Source organism: Canis aureus, chromosome 8 (assembly GCF_053574225.1).
Source record: "Canis aureus isolate CA01 chromosome 8, VMU_Caureus_v.1.0, whole genome shotgun sequence".
Classification (NCBI taxonomy): Eukaryota; Metazoa; Chordata; class Mammalia; order Carnivora; family Canidae; genus Canis; species Canis aureus.
The window spans coordinates 37864317-37879788 of record NC_135618.1 but is presented as its reverse complement, the minus strand read 5'-3'; the positions used below and the strand labels follow the sequence as shown (position 1 = coordinate 37879788).

The 15472-nt window shown below is 54.1% G+C and overlaps 1 long non-coding RNA gene across 1 annotated transcript; it reads right to left on the bottom strand.

Moving 5' to 3' along the window:
• Nucleotides 1-130: 130 nt before the first annotated feature.
• On the bottom strand, nucleotides 131-2572 carry LOC144318759 (uncharacterized). Its single transcript, XR_013384790.1, has 3 exons — nucleotides 2219-2572; nucleotides 1458-1747; nucleotides 131-1359 (listed from the first exon to the last, which is right to left on the bottom strand). It is a non-coding gene; the product is annotated as an uncharacterized LOC144318759 (long non-coding RNA).
• Between the last annotated feature and the right edge of the window lie 12900 nt (nucleotides 2573-15472).

The window sequence follows — 15472 nt, the reverse complement described above, 5'->3', positions numbered from 1 at the left end:
ACACCCGCCCCAGGAGACACCCCCCGGAGACGCCCCACCAGGAGCCGCCCCCACAAGCGGCCGAGGCCCCGGGGAGCCGCAGAGCCTCCCGACGGGACGCGCTGGACAGCGAGCGGGGCAGGGCCGCCCACCTCCGGCCACCCCCGGGAGGCCCGCAGACGGAGCCCATGCACGGGAGGAGGGCACCGGACCCCGCGGACCAGCTCCCAGGCACCCCGGCTACTTCTCCACTGGGAAACCCAGGGATGCTACAGTGACCTTCCAGGAGAGACGGCGGCTTCTCCCCAGAGGTGCACAGGGACCTCGGGCAGAATGACGCCCACTCCTGATGAACACGGAAACAGTGGGACGCCTGGCGGTCCAGCGGTCGTGGCTGACTTCAGCCCAGGGCATGACCCCAGGGTCCCGGGATCGAGTCCCTCATCGGGCTCCCTGCGTGGAACCTGCGTCTCCCTCCTGTGTCTCTGCCTCACTCTCTGGGTCTCTCAGGAAACAATCAATAAATAAATCTTAACAAATAATAATAAAACGGAAAGAGTAAAGACAGTAGGAATTGATTGCTGCTTTCTTGGCACAGTGACATGGATATGCCTTTTGGTACACCTATGCCTAACTGAAGAAGCAGATGTGGGCGTCCTCGGGGGCAGGATGGCAGCCATGCCTGCTCCCCCCACTGCCCATGAAACCGGCACCAGAGGCCTCAACCACTGCGGTCCAACTGGGGAGCGCATTGGGGCTACAAGAATGGAGCCCACAGGGGCTGACTCCATTTGCAAAGGTACACTTTTGTACCTGGAAATCCCGTGGAGACTTTTCGTGATGATGGGATGTTCCACATCCTCAGCATCCGCAACCAGCCCAGCACCTGTGGCCACTAAGCACTGGAAATGGGGTACACATGGCTGAGGAGTGAGCATTTCATTTCATCTTCTCTACACTCAAACCCAGCCTCACGTCGTGCCTCCCAAACAGGCAGCACGCACAGCCCCAGACCATCGACAGGGAGATCACAGACTCAAATAATAAAGGACCTCGGTAAGGCTAAATACAACGCACAGAAGCCAAGAGTCCTCATATCCGCACAAAATCCCCAGTGGGAGGATGGAATAGCCGAGAAACCCCATCAATGGACACCGAGATGGTAAAATGCCCGGCAGTGACCCGAGGGAGCAGTGTGCAGGGTCATTATCGGGCCAGGTAACAGATTGCAGAGTAGAGGCGGTACCTCACTGTGTCAGCACTAACAGCCCCCCACAGGTGCAGCACAAGACCCTGGTTTTCGAGAACACGCCCTGAAAGAGTCCGCTCTGCAGCTTTAGGTCTGAAGCAAACATGGTAAAATGTTCACGGTTGGGCAACCTGGCAGAAAAGAACACAGGGAATCGTATTGTTTCTGCAACTTTTCTCTAAACATGAGATTATTTCAAAATAAAAAGAATTTAATTACAAATGCCCACCCTGGGACCAGGTGCTTCCCTGGCAGGAACTGATGTCATGCTTGGTCTGTGAGAGTGACTTCTGTGACAACAAGCTTTGCTCTTTCTGGCCTTGGTGATCACGTCCTGAAAGTCACCTGACCGCTGAGAAGCGACGCCCACGACGGAGAGCCAGGCAGCTCCAGACACAACAGATGCTGAGCGATCCCCAAGGGGTGAAAGAGGGGAGCAGATGGTGCATGTGGAGAGCAAACCTGTGTGCACAGGCCTCTGCACGCACAGTGTCCTGGGGATGCCCAGCCTCGTGAGCCCTGAGGTTAGGAAAAGCCATGTTTCTGTGCATGTCTCTAAAAATTATTATTTAAATTTTTAAAATTTTTATTTATTTATGATAGTCACACAGAGAGAGAGAGAGGCAGAGACACAGGAGAGGGAGAAGCAGGCTCTATGCACCGGGAGCCCGACATGGGACTCGATCTCGGGTCCCCAGGATTGCACCCCGGGCCAAAGGCAGGCGCTAAACCGCTGTACCACCCAGGGTTTCCCCTCTAAAAATTATTCTTAAAACTATAAATGGTTTTCAATACTGTCAAATACAAGAGGGTACAGCTGGGACCCTGCAGTAGATTGAACTGTCCCACAAACTGATATGCCTCAGTCCTGAACCCCAGGATCAGAGAATGAGGCCTTATCTGGAAATAGGGCCATTGCAGGTGTGATTGATAAGAGGGAGGTCAGTTACCTGGAGTCAGTGAGTCTGACCCCAACAAGAGTGTCCTTACCAGAGGAGAGATGCCATGTGACCCCGGAGTCAGAGATGGGGTGATGCATCCACCATCCAAGGGACGCCAAGGAATGCCAGTACCACCAGAGGCTGGGAGAGGCTGTGCCCAGAAGTAGCACGGCCCTGTGACACCTCAGTTTGAGCCCTGAGTTGGTGGCTTTGTTAAGGAAGCCCTAGGAAAGTAATAAGACCATGAAAACAAACAGAAGTGCCTGAGTCCAAGGTGGGCCCAGCATCCAGAACATGCCACGGGCCGGGGACACCCCTCCTCCATCCTCTGTCCCCATCCCTGTTACAGGATGCTGAATGGCTCCCACCTGCTGTAGCTAGAAACCACCTCTGGCTCATTCGGTGCAAATGTGGATTCTTCCCCATGCTAATCAGAACATGCGGGAGGCCCTGGAAAGCTCAGAGACGCTACAGATGTGGATCTGCCACCTGCAGCAGCACTGGGGGCCGGGAGGAGGTCTGGTGACCTCCAGAGAGGACAGGGACAAGCACAGTGGCAGGCATTCCCGTGGCCGCACTGGAGCTGGAGGAGCCGTGTCAGCCTGAGGATCTCACAGGTGCCCAGCAGACCGCTGCTTCTGCTCCCTACACGTGCACACGTGCCACACCCGTGAGCACACGCACACGCGTGCCCCAGCTGCAAGGCTCACCAGGCACCACTGCACCTTCACACGCATGACCTGACTCCAAGAGGACAGTCAGTGTCCCCAGCATCCACCCTGAGGGGACATGGGGTGGATGCGCCCGTACCTAGAGGTGGTGGTGGAGCTGGGGTCCCTTCCGTCTCCCTGCTGGCCCTGAGCAGAGGCCAGGTGGCTCGTTGTGCCCTGCCCAGAATGAGCCCTGCCCAGAGCAGGGAGGGATGGGATGAGGCAGGCTCCTCCCTGGGGACTAGCACCCCCACAGGCACGGCGTGTGGATTCGTGCGGGGGAGACAGGAACCACAGGCTCAGACAAAAAACCCGAAGGAGCCCAGGGACACGGTGGATCTGGCGCATCAGCAAACTCACGGCTCCGATGCGAGTGGTGGTACGGACGCGCCCGCGTGCGGGTGTGCGCCCAGTCATTCTCAATCCTGCATCCGCCAGAGACACCAGGACAGAGGGCAGGGGCAGAGGGTCTCAGCACCTGTGTCCCCGAAGGCAAGGAAGGACACCGAGCACCGGCCCCATACAGGCTCCCACCGGTCGCGGCCCCAGCAGCGGAACCGTGAAAACAAGAGGAAATCACATGAATCAATGAAGAGTTTGACAAGAAACAGGGCACTGACAGTTCCCGGGCTGCGAGGGAGACGGGCCTGGAGGACTGCCTGCTGACAGCCGCACATGGGAAGCAGGCCCTCCTCAGGGGACGTGCCCCTGCCACCTATAGCGAGGTGCTGTCGGACAGACTCAAGCTGGGGGACCCACCAGGCAGTCCAGCTCATGCACGCGTGTCGACCTGTTCCCTGAGAGCCCACCCCATGCTGCACCCCAGCTCGCACAGGCCCCCGCCCCGTGGTGGCTCGTGGGTGTTCAATAGCTAATCCCCTTCCCAAAAGGCCTGGACTGATGACCTGAGGTTCCAGGTGAGGGTCCTGACCCAGAGGAAAGGCCCCCCAGTGACTTCCCTGCTCCGGGCAACAGCCTTGCCCTCGGAGAGATCTGCATGTGGCAGCAGGTGCGCCAGCCTGCGCGGCTCTGGCGGGTAACCCGCCCAGGGTGCTCGGCCGCGGGGGGCTCCGGACGGACACTGCCGCTCCCCCTCGCCCGCAGCACACCCTCCACTCCACCAGCTAAGATGGGCACCGGGCACAGCGTGTGTCCGACGGCACCCGACAGGAGCCCCGAGCCCCGGCCCCTCCCTGCAGCCCGAGGGGTGGACAAGGAAGCCGGCCGCCACGAGGGGAGGCCTCCCCAAAGCCCGTCCTCCGGCACTGTGGCCCAAGCTGATGAGGGAACGTGGCTCTGGGGCCCACATGTGCGGGCGCAGCCAGGCCGCCGCTCTGAGGGGACGTGCCCCAGCCCCATCCTGCCCTCACCCCAGAGCCGCCTGGCGAGATCCACACTCGCTTCTTTTCTTTGTGTGTATTTTCTCTGGAGCCCAACCGACCGGGGACTTTTCTGCATTCTCTTTGAGATAAAAATCAAAAGCAAATCTTTAAAGGCCATCTCCAAAAACCACAGAATGGCTGGAATTAAATAAACATAAAGCTTGTAGTTTTCCTCTCAGGAATTTCCTGCTTATCTGAAACGCAGAGTCAGCAGCGCTGGGAGCCCAGGCGGAGGCTCCCGGGGCCCCTCAGCCCGGGGGCCGGGGCCAGGCCTGCAGGTGACGCCCTGCCCTCGCGTGCACGGGGTGGGGGCACAGCCAGACCTGCGGGCCTAGCACAGGTGCATGCGTGTAACTTCCCACTTGAGCCCAAGTTCGCCAAGGCGGGCCTGCCACCCACACGGTACGGGCTGCACAGCGTCCCCCACAAGCTCCCGTCCACGGGTGAGAGGCCCTTACACCCGCAGGCGGAGACTGGGCCCCACGCACAGGGCACAGGAGGCAACAGGGCGGCCGGGCCACAGGCTTGGGCACAGGGACGTCCAGCACCGTCAGGCCCCTGGTGACACGGGGATGAGAGGCGGATCAGGAGCGGTGAGGCCGTGCACTCAGGACCGGCCCGTTGCACAAGAGGCCCCACACCTCCTCCTCCTCCCACCCAAGAATGCCCCCACGTCAGAAAGGCGGCCGCGACACTTCCCACGCGGCTTTTTCCTGACATTGACGGACTCTCCGGCTCTCTGGACGCCCCGCCTCGGGTCCTGCAAGTGAACTCAGTTCAGACACTCACCGCTGGCTGCGGGGACCCAGAGACATCCTCCACTTCAGGAGCCACAGTACCGGGTCCGCAGGTTACCCACACTGGGGCCCCAACTGGCTTCAAAGTTTGGGGTATGCTTGTAAAGGATATGACTCAGGAACAGCGGATGGGGGCAGCCCGGGTGGCTCAGCGGTTTGGCGCCACCTGCAGCCTGGGGTGTGATCCTGGAGACCTGGATCGAGTCCCACATCGGGCTCCCTGCATGGAGCCTGCTTCTCCCTCTGCTTGTGTCTCTGCTTCTCTCTCTCTCTCTCTACGAATAAATAAAATCTTTAAAAAAAAAAAAAAAAAAGGAACAGCAGATGGAAGAGACCCACAGGGTGAGGGGTGGGGAAGGGGCACAAGCTTCCAGGCCCTGCAGAGTAGCGCCCCCTCCTGCCCAGTAGCCTCCCAGGAACTCACCCCCCCGCCCCCGCACCTCTATGTGTTCACCTGCCTGGAGGCTCCCAAACCCAGGACTTGAGGGGTTTTTATGGCATCTTGCTACAGAAGCGGATTGATTAAGTCGATGGCGGTTGGAGATTAATCCTCATCGCTTTGCTCCTCCACTGAAGTCAGGGGTTGGGACCAAAAGGTCCAGCCCTCTGATCAGTAGCGCCCACCTCAGCAGCACACAGAAGACACTCACCCTCCACGGGTGCCAGCGTTGGGGGCACGAAGACCAGCAGTCTACTCTTTATTATCCCACGGACACCTTCTGACAAACCTCATGCTGTTTTGAAAGCCGAGTACACGAACACCTCTTTTAATCTGTAAGTGGAGGGCTGCGCCCCCACGAGCCTGTGCACAGACATGCGTTCTGGCAGCTCGTGGACAGCAGGCGCCGGCTCCCCCGCAGCCTCCTGGCCTCCTGGAGGGCAGACCACCCTTGTCCTACAGAGGGGCTCCCAGGACAAGACCCTGGGAACCACACACCCCCCACAGGCCCTCACCCTCACTAAAGTGCCCCGTGGCCGGCAGTCCCACCCTTGGGCGGGCGCCCGGGCACAGCATCCACTCCTGTCCACGTGACAACTTGTGCACAAATGTCCACCCACAGAGGACGGGTGAACAGGACGTGGACCATCCACAGGATGGAATACCACCCAGCCTCAAAAAGGAAGGAAATTCTGACATGAGCTCCAACGTGGAGGTCCTGCTTGGGGCAAGAAGCCATCACGGGAAAATACTGTGGCTCCTCTCAGGGAGGTCCCTGGACGAGTCAAATCCACAGACACAGGAGGTGGACAGTGCGCGCCACGGGCGCGGGACGCAGTGCCAAGCAATACAGAGTTCCATTTGGGGATGGCGACGTGTTGTGGGCCTACAGAGGTGGTGTGGGTGGTGAACACCCCAAAAGCCACTAAGCTATTCCCCTTAGAGCCGTCATTTTGTGCCACGTGAATGTTAGCTGGATGAAGACGCCGGTGGCCCCTCTGCAAGGCTGAGCGGCCCTGTCCCCGGCGGCCAGGCAGCGCGCTGTCCCTGCCCTCCTCCACCTGATTCCACGAAGCCCTCCCGCACTTCCTCGACTCAGACCACACTGCACGGCTGTGTGGCCTCCGGCCTTCCCTCCCCCCCAACGGCACACCCATTCAACCCCCAACATGATCACCACCCACGTAAGGGGCCAAGAGGATGAGCCCAAGGTGGCCCAACACAGATGTGCCCACAGGCCCCCACTTACACCTGCCTCAGGTGAGCCCGGGGGACGGGGGGTGGGGGTTGGGAGTCACCAGCCACTTCAGGTGGAAACAGGCCTCAGGGGCCTCAGGGGTCCAAGTCCCGACAAGCCCCCCGCCCCCCTGCAGGGGCCTGAGAAATGAGTTCTGGACCCATCTTACCATAAAAATCTTGGTGTTTAAATACACTCGTATGCAAGCCTCTTTCAGCCAAGACTCGAGCAAATGATCAGCCTCCATTCCCTGATGCCTGTCGTGTGCATCTCAGCACAATGAACCAAACTGGCTGCTCCAGGGCCCGAAGCCTGGGGGCAGCTCCGAGAGGCTAGCTGGACATGGGGGCGAGCGGGGGACTGCCAGCACCGCAAGGACCTCAGGTGGGATGCAGCACACTCGGGTCTGGAAACAACACAGGGATTTTTCCAAGCGACCGAAGGGGCTGTGCCAGAGGACTCAGAGTCCTTCCTGAAGGGTGGCCTCACCTCACCCTTGGCACAGACCCTGCAAAAGTAGAGGTGGGTGCTCAGACTCAGCCCCGCATCACAGCAGCATGACCACAAAAGGCGGAGGCCAGCCACGCGTCCACCCACAGTGGAGTGAATACAGCACACCACCCGCACACAGGACTCCGCTCACGTGAGACACCCAGAGCACACAAGTCCACAGACACACAGAAACCACTGCTGGGTTCGGAGTCTCTTGTGGGGCGGGTGATGGGAAGGTTCTGGAGCTAGATGGAGGTGGTGGTTGCACGACACTGCCAATGTGCTAAATGCCACTGAATTGCTGAATTTTAAGTGGTTAATTTTATGTGCATTTCATCTCATTTTTAAAAAAAGAAAAGAAACTGTAAAGAAGCAATTCATCTTGAATCCTGGAAAAGTGGCAGCAGGGACAGTTGGGGGTGGAGAGGGGCTGGTATGTCTGACATCCATTCTGCAGGCACTGTCCGAAGCTCCCACAGAGATTTCACACCCTGTGGGAACAGCATTCTCAGGACATGTGACTGATACAGACGTCAGGACAGGGAACATCACTTCCCTGCCCCTCCAGCAGCCAACAGGGCCCCACTGCCCAGGGGTCAGCTGGAAACCAGCCTGTCCTGAGAGGATGTGTGTGTGCGTGCATACACCGTGCACTGTTCCATTCCTGTCTGCATGCACATACAGATATGTGTGTGTGCGTGTCTGCAGGTGTGTCTGTGTGATGGTGTGTGTGTATGCATGTACACCTGTCCCAAGAAGGTGGCCTGTGGCCTGGCTTCCTCCAAAAGAAGTATCATGTGAGCTACAGATTCAACTTTTTTTTTTAAAGATTTTATTTAAGTAATCTCTATGCCGGGGATGCCTAGGTGGCTCAGTGGTTAAGTCTGCCTTTGGCTCAGGTCATCATCTCAGGGTCCTGGGATCGAGTCCCACATCGAGTTCCCTGCAGGGAGCCTGCTTCTCCCTCTGCCTGTGTCTCTGCCTCTCTCTCTGTCTCTCGTGAATAAATAAATAAAATCTTAAAAAAAAAAAGTAATCTCTATGCCCAACAAGCAGCTGGCCCTCAGAACCCCTCAAGAGCCACATACTCCTCCAACTGAGCTAAACCAGTACCTTTCAATTTTAAGTTTCCTAGTAACTGCCCATATTTGAAAAGTAAAAGGAAACAAAATTAATGATAGATTTAACCAGACCTATCTAAACCATTGCCACTTCACCAGTAATGAGGATAGGAAGTTACTAATCCGCTGTCTCGTTACCTGTGCTAAGTCTTCCTGTTAGCAGTGTTTCACACTCAAAGGACCTCACTCCAGGCCAGCCACACTCCCGGGGCACAGTGGCCACGGTGTCCAGCAGCACCACAGTGTGCAGTCCAGCTCCTTGTCACCCAGTGACAAACAATGAACAAAACCACTGTGGCCACCCCCAGCCCAGTGGGCAGCAGAATGGCTGCTAGAATGGCCACCGTAACTGGACGTTGGCTCTCGGCTCTGGTCCAGAGCCCAAGACGCAGTAAGAGGGCCATATCTCACCTGCCGAGTTCCCTGTTCCAGGCCCCTCTCCCCCTGGGTCTCCTCCAGGTCCTCTGAATCCACAGTCCCAAAAATGTTCCAAGGGATTTAGGTAATGTCGTCTTGAGATGGCATCAGGAAACCAATAAAACTGTCCATTGAACTGCTTTCAGCTGCCCAGGGAGACCGTTGGGGCAGCAGTAAAAATCAGGGGAGGAGTGGAAGGAAATCCCTTCCAGGGAGTTGTAATGTGTGTCTGTAAGGCCGAGCTGGCACCACAGAAAGAAGAGGCCCAGAGAGACGGAGGAGGGTTTCATCCCTGGGAAAGCCACTTTGTGGATGACTGGCCCTCTGACCACGGCGTGACCCTGACCACAGGCTCCCGCCACACTCGCGGGGACCGACTGCGTCAGGCACCCGGGGGAAGGCGACTGTCGCCAGCTGCATTCGGTGCCCAGGCTGTTCTGCCACAGGCGGCTCCCCGCCCCCACGCCCTGTAATGCCCTCTCCCACGTGCTCAATTTAAGTCTGGGGACGTGTAGGCTGAGGCTGTCCAAAATGCACTCAAGGCCTCTGCTGAATTCCACAAAGAATTTAATAAGAAACCAACCCCCGGGGGCCAGCGCATCTGCAACCCGTGACCACCTCAGTGGTCTATCCCCGGATGTTTTCCGACCATGAGCTATCAGCTCCGCTGGACGGCGCGACATCCTAGTTTCCGTGCAGAATAATCTTTCCTTTCCTGCAGGCAAGAAACAATCGCTGTTCTTAAAATTCGCTGTCCACGCATGGTAACAGATGATAGCAGACTATCAGAACCTGGTTTTGCTAAAAAGTGGCTGTTGGGAGACAAACCCAGTTCTATTTAGGTGGATGAGACAGCAGGTTAGCTTTGCCAAGAGCAAGGACTTGGAGAGAAGACACAAGACGTGAGGAACCAGATGAACTTCTTTGTGAGGAGAATACTCTCATCAGTTTGCAGCTATAAACTTCTAGCAAGCTTTACTGACGAGAAGAGAGAAACCACACACACGCACACCCAACGCAGAGCCCAAGGACCAAGCTGTTCCGGATCGGATGGAGCAGATGCAGAATCGCATTTGAAACTAAAGCAGGGAGGCTCGATGGGACGCCTGTGGGGCTCAGGGCCTGACCCTGGACACCCGGAATCAAGTCCACATCGGGCTCCCTGTAGGGAGCCTGCTTCTCCCTCGGCCTGTGTCTCTGCCTCTCTCTCTCTGTGTCTCTCATGAATAAATAAATAAAATATTTTTAAAAATAAATAAATAAAATAAATAAAAATGTTTTAAACAGGGAACCTCGGGATCCCTGGGTGGCGCAGCGGTTTGGCGCCTGCCTTTGGCCCAGGGCGCGATCCTGGAGACCTGGGATCGAATCCCACGTCGGGCTCCCGGTGCATGGAGCCTGCTTCTCCTTCTGCCTATGTCTCTGCCTCTCTCTCTCTCTCTCTGTGTGACTATCATAAATAAATAAAAATTAAAAAAAAATAAACAGGGAACCTCGAGGAAGCCACAGTGCATCCCTGTCTTCGTGAATCTACCCCTGGGCACCTACCACCCAGGAACCAAGAGATAACAGTAAAGATCTCAGATAAGAACAGACGGGTGAGGGGTGGGTGGTGGGGAACCAAGACGCATCTAATTTTACCTGGCATCTTTCCAACAATAAAATCTAATCCATCATTTTCTCCAGTTGAAAGCTCTTAATGAAAATGTAATGTGACTAAAATTTGGAATTCTCCAGGGACTCTGCTGGGATGGGCTCTGACACCACGTGAAGCTCCCTCCAGCACAGCCCCCCCTGGGACAGGCCGTGTGCGAAGCCTCTGGGCCATGATGTGGCTCCTGACCACTGCGTCCCTGAAAATGAAGCCAGGCTCATGTTCCCGCCTCCCAGCCTACTCTTGTCCCGGGGAGAGGGGGTGGTTCCTCCGAGCCTTTCTGAGACCCTGAGAAGGAGCAGGAAGGGCGAAAAGAGAAAGGCTGTCCTGGGATCCCTGGGTGGCGCAGTGGTTTAGCGCCTGCCTTTGGCCCAGGGCGTGATCCTGGAGACCCGGGATCGAATCCCACATCGGGCTCCTGGTGCATGGAGCCTGCTTCTCCCTCTGCCTATGTCTCTGCCTCTCTCTCTGTGTGACTATCATAAATAAATAAAAATTAAAAAAAAAAAAAAAAGAAAGGCTGTCCTCAACCCTGCCCCTCAGCCCCTCCCCCCCCGCACCCCCCCCCTCCCCGACACACAGCCAGGTAGTTTTGCTCTTTCCTGCCATGCAACCATCACAGTATCTAGGGTCAGACTTCCCCGTCACCCCAAAATGAAACCACCTGCGTTCAGTGGTCTCTCCTGACCCCCTCCCCAGACCCTGGCAGTCACTGATCTTTCCTCTCCACAGATTTGCCTGTTCTGAGTGTCTCCCATCAGTGCACAACTACGATACGTGGCCCTCTGTGTTTGGATCATCTCATTGGGCATAATGTTCTCAAGGTTCCCCACGTTGTGGTGTGGACCAGCGCATCATCTCTTTCTACAGGCAAATAATATTCCACCAGTGGACAGACCACACTTTGCTTATCCATCTACCTGTAGACATTGTTGTTTCCACCTTTTGGCTACTATGAATAGACCAAACCCGATGTACAAGGATCTGTTCGAGCCCCTGTTCTCATTTCCCTGGGGTGTATACCCAGGAGTGTGTGCTGAGCACTCCAGTCCATCTACCTCCTTACCGACACTTGTTATTTTGCATTTCGTTTTGTTATAATCACCGTGGTGGGTGTGAGGTGGTGCCTCAGGGTAGTACTGATCTACAGCTGGCTAGGCATCCTTTCACCGGCCTGCTGGCCATCTGTGTAACTTATTTGAGGAAATGTCTGTTAAGCCCTTGGTGCATTTGTTAAAATGGGTGGTAGTTGTTTCTGCTCATCTTTATCGAGCCCCTGAATGTACAGGGTTCTGGGCAGGGCCTGGGTGCAGGTGGGTCCCCCAACACTTGGGGTAAGGCTCGCAGAACCCTCTAGAACAGCCTGCCCTGGAGAATGACAGGCTGTGCCAGGCACAGCAGCCTTTGGTCAATCCTGGAAACAGGCAGGAGGGGCCGCCTCAGTCTTCTGATGTTCTCCTGGGTGTTCCTTTGTTAAGGATCTTCCATCAAAGGACTTTATCATCAGTATATTTTATTTTCTCCAGGAAGAAATAAATCTCAATTATCATAGAACTTGTATAAGCAACAACCCAGAGGCTAGGCTGACATCCTGAACCAGAGTAATGTCACTAACCAAACCATCCAAACAGAAGCCTACTGTAACCTGAAATCCTTGGAAAGTGTTTAAGAACCTAACTTCGGGGCTCCTAGATGGCTTAGCTGGTTAAGTATCTGCCTTCGGATCGGGTCATGATCTTAGGGTCCTGGGATTGATTCCTGCATCCAGCTCCCTGCTCAGCAAGAAGTCTGCTTCTCCCTCTCTCTCTGCCCCTCCCCTGCTTATGCTCTCTCTATCTCACTCATTCTCTCTCTCAAATAAATAAAATCTAAAAAAAATAAAAACACTTCACCCTCATGCAAAGGGAAAAATGCTTTATGCTTCAGACAGACAGTACGTAGCGATACCAGATGTCACCATTATGCTTAAAATAGCGACAAATACCAAACACAAAAGATGCCTTCTACCACTTGAAGGCTGTGCCACCAGCTCTACTCCCTGCACAGTGGGCTCTACGTTTTTTCAGTTCTCTGCCTATGATAAATACACAGTTTGGACTCATTTCCACAAAAGCAGGGTGCACATAACCCTCAACAGACATGCTCTCAGCACACGAGACTCGAAGAGCCACATTACAGCACTTTGCATTTTAAATTTCTGACATTCTAAAGTGTCTCTCCCTGAAACACCAGCATAACTTAAAAGGAGCTACCCAAAATAGAGAAACCACATTTTTCTGTATCTCCGTGAAAATATGGGCATGACTATGCATACCTGTGAGTTCCAAATGATAAACATCCCAGCCATGTGAGCACACCTCTGCCCAGGCAGGTAGGAGAGCAGGGGTGAGGCTTCCCAAGGTACAAATGGCTGCTCCTACACAGCACTGTCCCACTCCCAGTCCTCCTGCTGCTGGAAGCTCGCTGGAGCTGGTGAGCCCCTGGAGTCTCTACTGGCCCAGGCAATGAGGGGCTCCCAATATTCTCTGAGCACCAAGGAGTTGACAAGCGTGGGGTAGAGTAGTGACATGTGTCAAATCTCCCTTTCATTTCTTACACAGGACATCTTGAATTTAAATTAAAACCGATTTAAACCAAACACAAGGGCAGCCCTGGTGGCGCAGTGGTTTAGCGCCGCCTGCAGCCTGAGGTGTGATCCTGGAGATCCGGGATCGAGTCCCAGGTCGGGTTCCCTGCATGGAGCCTGCTTCTCCCTCTGCCTGTGTCTCTGCCTCTCTCTCTCTCTTTGTGTGTCTCTATGAATAAATAGATAAAATCTTAAAAAAAAAAAAAAAAGGTAGTAAACCAAACACAAGAAAAAACTAAAAAAATTTTTTTTTAGTTTTCCAATAGCCAATAGCCACTCAAGGCCATGAAGAGCTGCCCACTCTGTGGAAGTGCACAACCTGGCCTGCTGCCCAGGCCTCCACCTGCCTTCAACTGGGGCCCCTTTTCTTATCTCCCCAACAGGGTGATGTCTGACTAGGAGATGATGAGCAATCTTGATTTTTTTCACTCATTCTGCTGAGTTTTGTGAGCACAATGTCCCACATAAGGGGAAAACAGGCTGATGGAGGGTGGAGGGGTCCTTGGTCCCAGCACCAACCCCCACATCCCTTTCACCCCCATTCCCTCACCCCACCTGTATGTCTGGCCAAGTTAGGGAGCCTCTGTGAAGAAGGCTGCAAGAGTGCCTCTTATGTTCTGTGAGTGGGGCCTGTCAATTCACCTGACAAACAAATTAACAGAAGAAAAAAGTTTAGTTATGTGTATGTGGCCGCCAAGAAAAGTAGTTGGCCCAGCAGTTTCAATTAGATATTTATATACATAACTTAGTAGGGAAAAGGATGAGGAAAGAAAGATCTTTTTTTTAAGGTTTATTTATTTGAAAAAAATTATTTATTTGAGATGGGGCAGAGGAAGAGGGAGAGGGACAAGCAGACCCCCTGCTAAGCATGGAGCCGGACATAGGGTCCAATCAGGACATGACCTGTGCCAAAATCAAGAGTCGCATGCTTAACCAACTGAGCCACTCAGGTGTCCTGAGAAAAATCCATTTTAAAAGAAAGACAAATCGCCTTCTTTAGGAAAGACAAATGTGTTCCAGGAAAATAACTGAGATATAAGGAAGTATGTGATAATATTTGTCTACACAGGTAAAAGTGGCCTCTGTCTCTTTCAGGGCCATAAAGCCACCCCGGAGAAGGGATTTAGGATAGGTGTTATCCGTGCTACTCCCTTTGAGAGTAGACCCACCCTAAAGAAGGAATCTAAGGCAGCCTTACTTCCCAGAAGTTGCTTCCTGTATTCAGACAAGGAAACTCCAACAAGAATTCCTTCTACATCTGCTGATTCTCAATTGTTTTCAGCTCAGAATAATCATCATGCCAAACCGGTATATTCTGGAGTGGCGCGTCCTGCTCACCTTAACCACGATGCAATCACCTCAGCGCCCAGCTGTAACCAAGCCCTCCTGAGCCAATGGGAGTCACCATCGTGTGAGCTCCCTCTGTTTTTTCCTCTAAGACCAGGCCCAGCAGATCTTTTAAGAGCCACTTGATCTCCCAAGTGAGGGTGTTTAGAACACCCAGTGAAGGAGGAACTAGAAGAGTGTGGCCCCCAGGGCAGCAGACAAGAGGGACTATATTGGGTTCTTACCCCAGGAAGCCACTGACAGAGCTTGGGAAGGGCGTGGGCTGTATATGTCAAAGCCTCCCTGTTCTCCTGGCCAGGACACAGACTCACTGTCCTGGCTGTGTAAGGAAGTGAAGGTCAGAACACCTTTGGGGGAGCCTGGGAGGCTCAATCGTTTAAGCATCTGTCTTTGGCTCAGGTCTTGATATCGATACTCGGTTGGGCTCCCTGCTCAGTATCTGCTTCTCCCTCTGCCTCTGCCCCTCCACCCTGCTCCTTCTCTCTCTCTCTCTCTCAAATAAATCACTAAAAGTCTTAAAAAAGAAGCCGAATATCCTCTGATGGAAACCATTCAGCCAATTGCTTCCTGGAGCCCTGGTTACACAATGATCCCGAACGGCTTACATAAGCAGCTGCTTATGCCTGCGGCCCTTCCCCTTCACCTGCAGCACCCACCTCTCCACAGTTTACCCTTTCAGCAAAACCATGGTTGTGTTCAGGGCGCCTAATAAATTACTATGACAATAACAAAAGTCAAAGTGCCCGTCCCAACACATCAGAGTTTCTTCCACTTGGAGTAAGAGGAATTCTTCTTCCCTTCCAAAAATAAAAACAAAAACAGGCACAAGTGTTCTTAACTGCCTTCAAGAGACATGTGCTTGGAAATATCTGCAACCTAAAGGTTTTGTCAATTCATAGAAAAATGCACTGGGGCACCAAAAAGGACCAAGCAGTGAGCCTTTTTATAATTTGCATCATCATTTAATTTACTTAAGTGTGCACACATCTTGTTGGTTTGTAAGTGAAGCCCACTACTGTATTCCTGATATGTGTTCCTTCTGTAATTTGAGAAAAATGACTCTAAGGAGATGAAATTCAAG